The sequence below is a fragment of the Elaeis guineensis genome, chromosome 4 (genome assembly GCF_000442705.2).
Source record: "Elaeis guineensis isolate ETL-2024a chromosome 4, EG11, whole genome shotgun sequence".
Taxonomy (NCBI): domain Eukaryota; kingdom Viridiplantae; phylum Streptophyta; class Magnoliopsida; order Arecales; family Arecaceae; genus Elaeis; species Elaeis guineensis.
This window is the reverse complement of record NC_025996.2, coordinates 4,563,448-4,579,039: the sequence shown is the minus strand read 5'-3', so window position 1 is coordinate 4,579,039 and position 15,592 is coordinate 4,563,448. Positions and strand designations below refer to the sequence as shown.

Genomic DNA, 15,592 nt, shown 5'->3' with positions numbered 1-15,592 from the left:
GGCATAGCATGGGACATGTCCCCTGAAATAAATAAGACAATTTATTCATTCCTGACAAGAGGCAGCGGATGCAAAATATTACAAAAAGCCATTACAAACACCAGAAACTAAAGGACATTAGTCAAAAACTTAATTACCTATAATTGATGAACATGAATCATCATTAAAGTATGGCTTAATATCTTGAAGAAGCTCAAAGGCCAACTCAAGGGACACTTCTGGTATCAAACTCCTTTTTAGAACCTGTCCTCAAGTTCAAGTATTCTTGAGAATTTGAGGGTGAAATTCTATGAATGCCTTCCTCCATGCTGCTCTAATTTTGTCCTTACACTTCGTGACAAACATCTTCACTAGTAATAGGTGATGTAACTCGGTAGCCTTTTATTCAAAGAAAACCTGCAAATAGTTCTTTCATTCTTCTTCTTCTGAATCAAGTAAAAATAGGATCCACATACTTCTTTGAATAGAAGAAATAAAGGGAAAGTATGATAGCCAAATTTTCTTCTTGAAATTGATACCGATGATTCAACCAAATTCTTGAATGAATCAATTGTTTAGTCCTTTCTCCTTCGATGCTTGTAGTCCATGGTCAAAAATTGGTACTTCAATAAAGGGTTCTTGGAAATGGATGGAACATTAGAAAAGCCCTAGAGATTATCTCCATTATGAATTTTGCCGTCATCAATTAAGATAGATTCATCTTTGCTAAAAGACAAATCACTAACAAAGATGAGATCTCGTGAATCATAGGCAGCTTTATCCAAATAAATGTCAAATATCGGAGGTAAATCACTGCCGATAGTTTGTTGTTTTGAGTCTCATTGTAGAAGAAATGATGTTTATCTTTGCTTTCTTTTGTATCATGATTGGGGAGGGGACCTCTTCATTCAAAAGCCGTTGGTAGCATAATGAAAAGTGGTTAACCTTCTCATCATTTCTGAGAAGTCGATGCTTTGAAACTTGATGAGATTTATCATGTCCCAAAGCTTCATAACCATGGAATGCAGTACCGTGCTGAACTGGCCGGTACACCTCGTACTGAGCCGGATCGACGGGGTACCAGTATGGTTCGGCTGGTTCAAACAGTATACCGGTGGAGGGAAAGAGAGGGAAAGTGAGAAAGAGAGAGATGGGGAGAGAGAGAGAGGCGGGAGCCGCTGAAGGCCGGCGGTGGCCTGCTGCGGCCATCGAAGGGCCGCGAAAGCATCCGTGGCTCGTCGGTTCGCCCGATAGGTCTTTGAAACGAGCAAGAAAGAGAGAGAGAAGGGCAGAGATCACTGAAGATGGGAGCAGACAGCGTCGCGGTAGCGATGCGGGTTTCATCGAGGTCAGGGGAGGGGGTGGCTGAAGCAGCATGGGCGGCGTCGCAGTCGCGGAATAGGGGCTGTCATCTCTGTTCACACGACCTCTTTTTTTAAAAATGAAGATCAACAGTGAAGCCGACAAACCATTTGCCAGCTTCACTGTTTAAAAAATTTTTTAAAAAAATTAAAATCAATGAAGCCGGCAAACTATTTACCAGTTTCACTTAAGTTTTGATTTAAAAAAAAAATCGTGAAACAGAGGCGTTGCCCTTGTTTCATGCCTACGGCACTGCGCGCATGGACTGCGCCGTCTGACGGCCCCGCCCCCTCCTCCTTCCCCTCCCTCTTTTTCTTTCTTCTTCCCTCTCTTTATTTCCCTCTCTTTCTCTCTTTTTCTTCTTCCGATTCGGGTTTGGTGCCTTCGTCGGTTCACTGCCGGTTCGATACAGTACTGAACGATATCGAACTGCACCGCTGGTCGGCCGAAACGGTCATCGGTACCGAGACGGCGAACCTTGTTCATAACAATGCTAGATGCTCTTCTACTTGTTTCACCTCTCCTTTTGTTTACTCATCCAGATGCCATGGAAGTCTAATTCACGCATTGAAGGGTTTTCAGCTGTCCATCCAGACGTCAATGGTTGGCCATCTTCTTGGCTTTGATACCAAATTGATGCTGGACTGTAAATAAGTGAAAGGGATACAAGGGCAATTATAATATAGGCTCGCCACCCACAAGAACTCATCTAGGGAGATAAGAGCAAGCTAATTCTTGAAGATCAAAGGTCTAAATTCAAAGAGAGTATTCTAAATTTCAAAAAAGTCTCCTTTACCTATAAAATGGTCCTGCATGTGGGGTTATGCAATAAATAAGACTATCGATTCATCTATGAGTAGAAGGGATGAATGCTGAATATATGAAAAGCCACTAGAAAATGCTAAAAGGCAACACATAATACGAAATGTTTCATAGGAAACTAGAAGTTGTTAGTCAAAACATAGTCACCTAGAATTGACGATTAGGACCCTTAATTAAAGCATCACTTAGTGTCTTGGTAGAGTAAGGGCCAACTAAAGGGACATCTCTGGTGTTAGTTAAGGCCTCAACCATCATTGTGTTTGGATGGTATGGTGCACTTGCACAATACTTTTAGTAGAACCAAAGAGGTAGCTATATGGTATTCTGTATCGGTCCGAATCAGTCGGTACATCCCGTACCATATCGACGGGGAACCGATCCAATTCAGGCCGGATTTTCGGAAAATGGCTTGAACTAGACCGAACCAGTTGGTTCGGTATGATTTAGGGCCGGTTTGGTTTGTTTTTTTTTTTTTTTTTGTGTGCTGTTGGGTGAGATTTTTTTTGATTTTTTAATGTCTGGTATGGTATAGTACAATATGGTATGGTACCATACTGTATGGGCCGGCAATCGGTACGGGTTTCAGTATCAAGTCCGCAAACCTTGGGTAGCTACATAAAAAAGTGTTGAGCTAGTCAAATCCATGGTCATTTCTCACCACTAGTGGGTAATGCTGTGGTGTCACTTATGGCAGATGACCTAGTCAACCATTGCTTACTTCTAATTATGGCTGGTTAGGTTGTGGCTAGTTGCATAAGAGGGATGCCTTAGTATTTGTGTATATTGAATTTGGATCATTTCATAGTTTGGTATATTTCTTATAATTGATTGTCAAGTTAATGTCAATTCTCCAACCTTCTCATTTGGGCTTTAGCAGTTTCAGGCAAAATAAGTAAAGGGATTGCAAAAGGAATACCATATGTGTTTTAAGGAGTCTTATAAAATAGAACATCAAAGAAGCCTGAACCACGTAATATGTGACTCTTGTCCCCTTCTATGTTTCTCTCTCCTTCCCTTTGATTGCTTCAGCGTCCAATCTGTCTAAATTTGTCAGCTCAACATCGGTTTGCATTGGTTTCTCTTTGACAAGCTTTTGCCAACACACACAACATGCCATTATGCATAAAGTTTCATTTTACTGAAAATTGCATGGTAATACTATTATTTGTTACACCTTTTTATATTTTTTTATGGATTTGGTTCAGTTTAGAGTGACCATCATTGAAGTTCATAGAAGTTAAGTTGGCTGAAATCTAGCAGCTCGACCCATGTCTGCGATAAAGAAAATTTTAGTGCTTCTCCAAATTCATTTCAGATTACTAGGTCTTATAGTAGCTCAAGCTTGCTGACATAAAAATTCATGTTTTAATATTCTTATAATGAAAGTGTAATGTATGGTCCCTTAGTTTCTTTTCTCAAAGGCAAGATAAATCCCTTGGTTTCTTGATCTCAAGATTAAATTAATTGTTAGATCTTAATAACAAGAGTTTAAAGTTTAAGAGGAATCACATGCTCATGGTTGATGGCTCATTTGGGCATGGTCACCCACATAACTTCATTAACAAAATAACAAACCTTAAGGAACACATAGAATAAGAAAATAAACCTTTAGCTCATATATATTATCAAATCAATAAACCAAAAGCAAAAATAAGTGCTGAAGAGGAACAGAAAACTCAATTTGATAATTAATTTATTATATTATAAATATATTCATGAATTGGATTACTTAAGGGATAGAACTAAGGTTTTAAATCCTGTGGGACAAAGGTGTCCTGATATCTCCATGGAATGGGATGCCCTGCTATCCCGTCCCGTCCTGACAGCCGTCCCAATCATGCATCGTGATAAATATACTCCATGTCTCTCCTTTTCTTTTCTCCTTTCTTTCTTTTTTTTTGTTCCTTTTTTTCTTTCTTTTTCTTCTACCTTTTTTCCTTTCCTTTTTTTCCTTTCTTTTCATCATCCCTTTCTTCCTTTTTTTCCTTTTTTCTTCTTTCTCTTTCTTTTCTTCCTTCTTTCCTACCTTTCTTTTTCCTCTCCCTTCCTTTCTTTCTTTTATTTTTCTTCTTTTTCCTTCCTTTCGCTTTTTGCTTTTTTCATCTTCCGTTCGTTCTTTCCTTTTTCTTCTTCTTTCCCTACATGGATGGGTTTCGGAGTCTCGACTCCATCCCGGTCCCGTTTTCTCACGGGAATGGGATGGGACGGCCGAGACACCTCTTGTCTCGTCGGGACGTAAAACCTTGACTAGAACTGTTGCCTCTATCTATTACAATGGCAACTTTGATTGGTCACAAATCTAGCTTAATTTGAGACTCTTGTTAGGGGAGTATAAATCCTAACACTATCACATACCCCAACCAACCAAAGGGCCATTCTCTGCTTGTATGAACATCAAGGATGAAGTTGGTCGGAGGAAGGAAAGTAGTATATATCAAGTTAAAAGGTGAGGAAATGACATGGAGTTGTAAGAATGGAGTCAACCTAGAGAAAAGAATAAGATGGTAATACCATTTGCTGAATGAAGCATCATGAAACAAAAAACATGAGAAAAATATATGTTGGCATAAGACTGTCATCCTTGGCCTTATCAGACTCTAATAGTTAAAATTCTTGATTCCCAAGATCTAATGTTTTATTTAGTCTGATCATGCAGTTTAAACTTCCAAGGATGATAAGAGAGCTAAAATTACATAGAAACTTCAAAAGTGGAAATTGGCAGATCCTATATTGCTTTTATTTTTTCCTATTAATTATAGGCATTAAGTAGATCCTGTAGTTATTTATTTTATGAACTCTAGAATGAGAAACACATAATCTGCTTTACATGAGAGAGAGACCAAGGGCTGGAACCCTGGAAGGTTCCACTTTTAGATAGTGGAGAGAAATAAATCTAAGGGGAGAGAGGACTGCTAGTAAGCAAGAAAGAAAAAATAAACATGAATTCGACATATGGGAGAGATTTTGGCTGGTGAATGGGCAGCCAGAGTAAAGATTGCATGAAAGCAATGACAGGAAAACTAAAAAAAATGTATTTATTAGGGTGAGGTGAAAAATGGATGAGAGAAAGGAGATGATAATTAAGGAAAGAGAAAGAAGGGCATGGGAGGCTGATTATGAAAGATAATTAGAGTTCTTATCCCCTTTATGGCCATTCTTTTCTCATTCGTCCTCCCTACTAAATCCATTGCTAATTAGGAAATTTATTTAATGATAAAATTTATTAATTTGAAGGAGATGAGAGGAGAATGACAGCTATTAAGGAGAAAGCATGTCTGCAAGTAAGCAATAATAGAAAGGGAATTGATAGGGGGACAATAGGGTTTCAAGATGCTGATATCTCCAAATAATTGCCCCCTTAGAAACTCTTATTTCCTGTTATAATGGAAATAGCAACACTTATTTGCTTAGATTAGGTTGGCCTGAGTTTGTTAGGGAATAAAACATTGGCTGTTATGGAAGCAGTTATTGATTATCATAAAAAGATATGGTGGCAAGTAACCGGATAAAGTGATGGTGTTTTAGAAAATTATTTTTTACACCTACAATGTGGATATTAATTGAAAAAATAATAATTTTATTGGGTTGAATCACAAGAATGTAAAGTCAAAGTTGTAATTCCTGTTACATAGCGGAAGCATTATAACATCCTCTATTGTAAACCTTGAGGTTGATTGAGAAACTGATGAGAGGAGAGTGAGGGGATAGCAGTAATTGAGTAAAGAGTACGCGAGATAGCAGGACTAATTCGCAAATTTAATTAGGTTTCTCTTCCTCTCTGAAATTTGTCCTTTCTCCTTCTATTCTAACTCTGCTTGTTTAGGTATTAGTTATGATCATGTAGCTAAATGGAGGATGATACTTTTCTTCACATTTTATATGAAAATTTGGATATTTTTGGAGGGGAGAACTTTCTTCCTTCAATGTTTTGATGGACTAGGATTGCCGCGCACAAGAAGAAAGGGGATAAGGATGTTTTTGAACTTTAATTAGGTTATTCTTTCAGCTTAGTACCTTATCCAAATCCTTTTCAAAGCATGAATGCTTGGCTACTCCTTGAATGTAACCTTTCACATAAATTGTGTACTAGAGTCTTGATAAAGTTAGCTACATTAAATGATGCAGGACAACTAAGAGGTGAAACTCTTAATTCCAGAAGATACAGAAACTATATGCATTTTAGGAATTTAGGATTTTCAAAAGTTAGGGGATCCCATGGGGGTAAAAGCAAAGACTGCAATCTACTTGAACTCATCATTAGAGCCTGCATAAGCAACATAGTTTAGCTACAAACGTTGTGATCCTAGGGTAAAGCTAATAAAGGAACTAGGCTTCTAATTAATGGTATGGGCATGTAAATGAAATTTTGAGGTGAATTTAGTAAAAATGATATTTTAACTAAAATTGAAGGTTTTAGTAAGAGGCTAATGATAACATGCTTAGAAATTAGAAGAAAAATATGGAAAAAGCTTGAAATAACATCAGAGATAACACTAAATTAGAATGCTTATCAAATGAGGATTCATAAAGCTGAATCAAAATTATGGGGAGAGGGGTTGAGGGTTATGATGCCCAATAGTTGAAGTGTTTTATAAAAATTTTATAAAAATTGCTAGTTTTATGCTTGCAACAGAAGACAATGTTTTTGTGGATATGTTTTCCATCCAATAAGTCAAATACTCTGTGGGAGCCTATTTGGTGTTGCTTCTGTTGGCTCTTTGGACGTACTTAAACACATCATGGATAGTGTTTGTTTCTTGATGATACTAATGCCCCTGGATCCACAAAGATTCAGGGCCTTGCCTAGGGGTGGTTTGGATGGTAAAGATGGTCAACTCAGTGGAAATGATGGATCGATCGGTTCCCAAATTCAATCAAATTCACCAATGGTTAGACAGGATCAAGCTGAATGTCTAATGAAGGTCAGTTCTCTAAAGGGTCACCTAATACCAGTAATGTTGTGAGTCTAATCTCTCTTCCCCCCTCTGGTTCTTACACTGCTTCTGTCTATGCCAGTCACTTGCAAGTGCCGCTTCTGTCTACTTTTACATGAAAATTTTCTTTCTGCTTTTTTTTTTTTGAATCAGATGTATCATCTTGATTCCTGTGGAACTTTTAGTTCTCGTGCTGGATCTTTTGGCCTTTAGATTGTTTTGAAATGCATTATATATATTTATTTATATGTTATCCCTGCATCTCTTCTTTTGTACTGACTAAAATTTCTTAGTTGAAGGTGGCCCAGATGCAGCAATCCTCTAATCAGCAACAATCGGAACTGCAACAGCAACAACAGCTGCGACAAGTACCAAATAGGCTCAGATTTATCTATCACTCTTGATTTCTTCTCTCAAGGAAATATTTTGTTTTCTTTGTCCAGTCTGGTAGCTGTTCAGCAATGATGGTCGGCTTATGCTACATAAGCTAGTTTTCTTGAGTCCAAGTTCATTCATTCTCATTTCCTTAATTGTAAATCACATGCTTTAACATCCAGAATGTTAGAAGGAAACAGCCTACTTCTTCTGGAGCTGCAAACAGTACTGGTACAGGAAATACTGTTGGACCTTCTCCCAACTCCCCTCCATCAACTCCATCCACTCATACACCTGGTGATGGGGTTGCAGTGGCTGTTTAGTTTGCAACGCGTAACCAACATGTCAAAAAGTTTGGTGACGTATGATACAGATGGAACAGGTGGACTTGCTTCTTCATCAAATCAAATGGTATCTCCTGGTACAATTCTTTCAATGTCATTTGCAAGCAAGCTAGGGAAGTCCTTTCCAATTCATCCAGCTTAAACTATATGCATCTTTAAACAACAAGAGACTTGGAGCATTTTGGGGATGTTTCTTTGGATGATAATGTGGAATCATTTCTGTCAGAAGAAGATGGAGATGCAAGAGACATATTTGCTGCATTGAAAAGAAGTCCTGCACAACACAACACAGAGTCTTTAAAGAGTAATTTTCCTTATCATGTCAGAACTTCTGCTAGATAACCATTAACATGTTCACACTTTCTTTCAGATTTTGCCTTTACTGAAGTCAGTTCTATCCATACAAGCAACAGTAAAGTTGTTTGCTGCCACTTCTCTTCAGACAGGAAGCTAGTGACCAGTGCTGGGCATGAGAAGAAGGTGAACTAAATAGCGTTCACAATAAAAGACACTTCCGTCAATACTAATATATATATATATATATATTGAAGGATTTGTGTTGCGTAAGTACCAGTAAAAGTGTCAAATATGGCATGGGTACTGTGTTATATTGAGCAAAGCGGAATTCAAGGATTTGGCTACATTTTGTTAGCAGCAGAGTTCAATATTTTCAGTCAATTATAGAAAGTATGCTTCAGTTTGTATTTCGTTATGAATTAAATCCTCTAAAGAATGCACTGCACCACTAAGTTATGCCTATGTTTAGATTTCGCATGTTCTATTAAGGAGGTGAACATGGTCATAGATTTTTTATGACATACCTGCACAAATATAAAGTGCTGCCAAATAAATCATAAATTAAAAAAGTTCTAGGACACACAAGTTGTTGGGTCTTGCATGTGCTGGAGTGAATATGGAACTTTAAAACTTGCAGTTTCATTAGATTCTCTATATAGTTTGTATCTTGTCACAAGGTTGCCCATGCAATGGGCTTTTGTGCCTCAATTTGTCATTGTCCCTTTATAGTTTGGACCTGCTTTTAAGAATTTCTTTGATATAATTTTAGATCCAATCTCAAATTATTTGCTGTGGTAGAAGAGAAGGGCATATGAAGGGAAAGAAAGCGGAAGAAGATAGGATTGAAGAGATTAAATGTGAAAAGGAGAAAGCAAAGCAATAGAAGCCTCAAAGGAGGGAAGGAACATCCAAATCATTTTATTCTTTAAACCATAATATTTCCATAACAAACATAGGACTTAGATACCATGCTGTAAAGAAATAAAATTTTGAAAATTCCAGAACCACACCCAGGAAGTGGTTGGTCCTCGGGTTTGTTGGGAGAGGAGAGGTGTGGATTGGTGTATGCAGATGCGCAAGCAAGAGAGAAAGGGTGTCCATCTTTTTCTATTTCTGTGCATCATCTATTTTATAACTCTGTTTGTAAACTATTATATGATAATATGCTATCTTTGTTTGTATATTACCGTCATTTGTATTGTGCTATTGGTTATCATATGTGGCTTTATGTGATATATGTATCCATCTTAAAGTTGCATGCATTTATCCGCTAGAATTTATCTTCTATTTAATTGATACTTGGTATTCTAAGATTTACCATCTTATCTTTAATGTTATAGGTTGTTCTCTGGAACATGGATACTCAACAAACAGAGAGCACTCCCAAGGAACACTCTTTTATTATTAGAGTTACATGTTTTAGGCCAAACTCGACTCAGCTGGTTACATCATCTTTTGATAGAACTTTGCGACTTTCGAATGCTGCTGAAGTAAAGAATCTCTACTTTAAACTCCTAATGGTGTTTATATTTTGTTATTTTCGAGTTAATACTTGCTTTATGATTATATGTAGACATAAAGTAGATCATATATTTGTTGGTTGCATATCCTGCTACTACATATAGAAGCATGAATATTTCTGTTGTGTGGAAATTTTCATGTTTTATTCCCAAAAGAAAAATGGTAAAGGTCACCAGTGCTGTCACTACTTGGTTAATCCGTCCTAAGTGGCAATCAATTATTGGGAATTCCACCTACCCTGCCTATTCCACCAACCTCCTGTGTATAACGCCAATCCCAACTGCCTCATGGGACTGGTGTGAATTGTGTGGTGAGTTGAGCTGTGATCTCTAGTACTCTTTTCAAAGTATATCTGCTCTGAAAATGCATGTATGCTAAAACACCCATTTGGTTAGAGCTGGAGTGAGTCTCAATGGAATTTTTGATCAGTCTGGATCTTGTCCTGGATTTCAGGAACACGAATCCCACCAGAATCCTGGACTGATTTGGATCTCTGAATGATCTGAAAGAAGCATGGTTCAGGAGAATGACATCGGCATCATCCTTTTGCCCAACAAGACAATGGAAATGGAGAATAGCCTTGTGTGCTTAAAACAACCCAGTTTGCATATAGTCCAGGTGGACTGTACTCCACCTCGTAGTTCACTTAATTACTAGTTTTTGCTAGCATGTGTGATGTCCATGCAAACAGGTGGTGTTGAATAGGGAAGATAAATTGGGTGGAGCTGGAGGAAAAGAAACAGACAGAAGAGAGGGACAGCCAAAAATCAAAATTGCAGGTGGAGTTGAAGAGGGCTGGGTCCCATCATGGAGTGGAACTTGGGGATGGACGTGTGTACGATTATAGTAGTATATGTCATGTTAATTCATCCTAACAATGTTGTTTTTCCTTGATCCACAGATTCCTGGATCAACAGCCCAACTCTATTACCGTAGTATATGTCATGTTGAGTCATCCTAACTCTATTTCTTTTACTCAATCCTCATAGGTTCCAAGATCAACATCCTATTTGTGAGTTACTTCTTTGCTTTTCAGGATGTAGGAGGTGAATCCTGAGGATAACATCATAGACTTGACTGACTTATGGCTCATGCATTTGGGATGAATTCATTGGGCTCAATGAATGCTTCTGCATCTACCCTAGAGCTGCCCTCTGTTCAGCATTAGTAATAAATTATGAAAGTTCATCGTGTCATATAGGCTAACTCGATAGCAGTTTGGAATTTTATTCAAGCTGAAGTTGCCTTATGCTAATTAACTAAATAGCAAAGGAAGCAAGAGTTCTGTCACATGCTGATGAGTTATCCAACATCGGTGACAGTTGGAGGCTATTCTTCTTGTAGAATAACACAAACTGATAGAGGTGTGCCATTGGTAACTCGGATTTATCTTCTATGTTGGTGATATGAAATAGTGGTGGTAGGAGGAAGATGCTTAGAACATGTCTGTTTTATGTCAATTTTGTGTTCTTATTAAAAAATCTTCATAAAAATCCAAATTCAGAATGACTGGTAGACTAGCCTGTATCTACGAGATCATATAGTCCCAGTACTTCCCATTATCATTGCTTGATATAATACTTCACATTTTCGTTATCATTTAATATTATAATTCTAGCATTTTTAATTTGCAAATGTACTTCTAATTTTTAGCTTGAAATATAGTTCAGTTATCTTCTTGTCCAACCATTGCCTTTCCTTCCTCAATCTGCAATTATTTTGTTGGTTTTGTAACCAAACTTCAGTTTGCACATGTTTGCTGGGCACAACTCCGAAGTGAGGTCACTAGATTTTCATCCTAAGAAGACAGATCTTTTCTGCTCTTGTGATGACAATGGTGAAATTTGGTACTGGAATGCCAGCCGGTACTCATGCTTTTGTGTTTCTAAGGTTGGACTCACTGCTTCAAATGTAATTTTAATTTGACATACTGTGTTCTTCAAATTAATGATCTATTGTGAAAACAGGGTGGTACAGCGCAAGTAAGATTTCAGCCCAGAATTGGACATCTTTTGGCTGCGGCTGTGGAAAATGTGGTGTCGATTATTGATGTTGAGACAAATGTGAAGACACTCGCATTACAGGTGTTGTTATGTAATACAATTGCTTCTAAGTTGTACTTTCTTGGAAATAAAAATGGACATCTTTGATACTTTCCCATATGATAGAATATTCATGGTGAACCATTTATACTATCTTTATTTCTGTTTATTATGCATGATTTTTCTTGTTAAATTGCAGGGTCATAACAAGGAGGTACACTCCATTTGTTGGGATTCTAATGGAGATCATCTGGCATCTGTTGGTCAGGATTCTGTTAAAATCTGGTCTCTGACATCAGGAGAATGCATTCATGAGCTAAGCTCCAATAGGAACCAGTTCAGTTCATGCATATTCCATCCAAGATACCCTAAACTTCCGATCATTGGAGCTTATCAGGTAAATATGATTCTTCTCATCATGTTGTTATCTTGTTGGAGGAAAATTCCTAGTTCTTTCTTGCGATAGCCATCTGTGGAATTTTGGAAGGTTATTACTTAGGTTTGTTGTACCGGTCAGTACCATACCGGTGCCAAATCAGTATATTGTACCATACTATATCAACACTCCATATGCCAAGCTGTACCATACCAAATTGCATACCACACTGTAATAGGATGGTACCAGTGCGGGGTTGGGTACTGAGATGGTGAACCTAGCTATTAGGTTGTTGGAACACAGTGTAAGGCTAAAATCCTATTATATGTTTATCCTACCTGGTTGGATAGTTTTTGGCTGCTCCTCTGTCCTGCTTGTTTCTGGCCCGACAAAGATGAACTTTTTACCATTCCAGAGAATCTAAAATGTTAACTTATTGGCTGTCATATGAAAGTTTTATGTCTTTTCCTTTTTGGGAGAAAAACATATGGATCAAAATCTGCCATCATTAAGTTGCCATCTAAAGGCATCATTCTGTAGTGGGACTATTTTATTGTACATTATCCCTCTCGCATCTGTCTCATACAAAACTCTTCTTTTTTTACAATTGTCTGGCCATAGAAAGTGAAACATAGCATTTCTTTATGGTTCAGCACTAAGAAAGCTGAGTACACCTGTTAAGAACTTGTCTGGCATGGCTATAAAATCTTTGCTGGCATTAGCAAAAATATCTGCATTATTTGATTGTTCTTCTGCTTTTTCAGCTTACCTGTATCATGTTCTGCAGTTTAGAATATCATAGGAACACATTCTCTGTTGGTGGAGTTAAAATGAACTTCTAACTTCGGGAGTTCTCAAGTTTTTAGTGTTTTTTTTGGTAGTTTTTATTAGATCAATGTGTGGTCTTGAAATGAGCCACACAACGTGGTGTCCTGGTTCAGTTTCAGGGTGCCTCCAAGCATAAAGCTCGTAAGCTTGTCATCTGCACTAGCAGATCTGTCTGCAGCCGCAAAAGAATGCCTGGCACACCAACTGCGACTCGTCCATGCTTGTTGTACCCACCACGATCCTCTTGGATATGTGTGGATATGTGTGCATGTGCTGGTGGGTGGGCTCATCATACTGCACCATGAGCTCATAATGTCCCCAGAAGAGGAGCAAGGACCATCGGCGCACTGGCACCTGTTGGTCAAAAAGTCTGAAGCTGTTTCTATCAACTAGAAAAGAAATGCGCCTTTCAACCGTCACACTTCTTTTGCTATTATTGGAATCTCTTTACGTGAAGGAAAAACAAAAATCAATGCGAAATTGGTGAATTTATCATTTCCATTTTCATTTTCTTTTAGCTTTCTCCACACATCTAATGTGGTTGCCCTACTTCCTGGATGCTCCAGAAGATGGTCTTGGAAGCATGGATGAATTGTTTCCGAGAATTGGTCTCAATGCTATTACCCATGACATAGATCCCTTGTGACGTTTGAAATATCAATATTTTTTTTATCAATGTCAGTCATATGTTGTGTAGTTTTCACTTGCAGACTTCAGAAGAGGCATCTGTAAGGCTTGAATATGTTTTTTTGCTGATCCTAATGTATTTTCAAATAATTGCAGACTTTGGAGCTGTGGGACACGGCTGAGAACCGGTACATGATGGTTCAGGCACGTGAAGGCACGGTTGCATATTTGGTACAATCACCTTTCACTGGAATTGTTGCCTCTGTGAGTCATGACATATGTGTTAAGATATGGAAATAGGCTAAGTTGGTGACTGGACTTCCTTATGGTAGCACTTCGTCAGCAGCCAGAAAAGTGAAAAAGGAAGAGGGGATGATAGGCAGTGTTGTTTTTTCTGTTTGTTTGTCAATTAGTTGGGGATTTTGGGGGCAATAAAATCAAAACGACAAATTTGGTGTAATGGCCTTAGGTTGTATCAAAAGAAAACAGGTCATAGTTCTTTTCCTTTTTTCATAAATTCATATTGATGTACATGGATAATTTGTCTTATCAAACTTTGTTTGTTGTAAAACTTCTGGCATGTTGGGATTTTGTTTATCCTCACTGCGTCTGGATGGAATGGGCATAATTTATTTTGGCTTAATGTTTTTCTTGTTTGCAAATCCTCCGGTGATCTATTTGGAAAAAGGAATCTTACAATTACGACCACCGGCCAGCTTTTATTTTTTAAGAAACGTGGTTGCTTAGATATAATTCATCCAAGTAGGTCATGAGAACAAATTTTCTTGAGAAATTAAACTTCCACAACGAAGTTAACTTTATAAATCCTCTTCTCCAACTGATGGTGATTGGTTCCTGTACTCATTGCACCGATAAGGGAAGAAGAGGGGTCATGATCCAAAATGTATGAGTTATTGATAAGAGTACGTGATGACAAGTTTTTGTGTAAGTTATTGGTAAGACTATTGTCTCTCTTTCTTTTTTTCTCCAGTAACTTATTCTTAATTGAGGTACAAGATGTGGATGATCCAATTTAACATAAACTAATAAACTTACTACTTCAGCTAAGAGGCTGAGGATAAAGGTTGAAAAAAAAAACCATGAGATCAAACCTTTGTATCGAAATTAGAGAGAGGGAGAGGGGGAGAGAGAGAGAGAAGGGATTCAATCCTCTCCTGATACATGACATGCTAACCTGTGAAGGGATTTTATTAAAAAAATATCATTTATTAGTTTGAAAACGAGTAAGAATCTTATCAGAAGTTTCCAAAATATAAGATTTATTTTTATATATTTTTATATTATTTTTATTTTGATTTTTTCAGTTCTCGCTCTTCTCATTGCATTTGGTAGAGAAGCCAAGAGCAGCAAGTCGAAGGCACGGAACGAAGAACTGAGCCGCGGATAACGGTTCCCATGATGATGCGACCCTGGACACTCCCCGCCCAACGGAGAGTTGTCTTCCTCGTCCACATAAATGGTGCACTAAAGTTCCTATTCTTAGCTTCTTTTTTTTTTTTTTTGCCACTTCTTGTGTCTTAGAACGTGTGAAAGCAATCTACAACAAGACTGGTTACAGAACCCAACATGTTGATCACATCACTAAGTTACTTTTTTTTTTTTTTGACGAAAACGTTGTTAAGTTACATTAAAGAAATACTAAGAGTCAAGTGGTCAAACAAAGGATTAACAAATTCAAGTATTTAATTTAGGACGGCTTGTTTTTTTTTTTTTTTTTTAAAAATCCACGGCAAAAAGATGACAGGTCCACGTTGTTTCATTTATCAAGGTATTAGGAACAAGCCCCTGAACATCTACTCTTAAATCACAGCTTCAAGTTATCCCTAACATAGCGAAGTCAATAAAAAAGTTTGTTTGTAACATCATTACAACGTTGGCTTCTTGTGTGCATGCTCTGACTGGAGATTTGAGAGACTTCAATGTTTAAACTGCATAAACTACTCCAGACATTGATTGGATCAGTGATCCAGTTTTCCCATGTTTTGAAAAATATAATCAAGATTTCTTTTCTTGTCCTGATTGATAATAAATTATTATTCATAATAATAATGAAATTTCGGACAA

At 37.6% G+C, this 15,592-nt stretch overlaps 1 pseudogene; it reads left to right on the top strand.

Annotated features, from left to right (window-relative positions):
* Positions 1–923: 923 nt before the first annotated feature.
* LOC140857074 (transcriptional corepressor LEUNIG_HOMOLOG-like) lies at positions 924–14,087 on the top strand (annotated as a pseudogene).
* Positions 14,088–15,592: the final 1,505 nt, after the last annotated feature.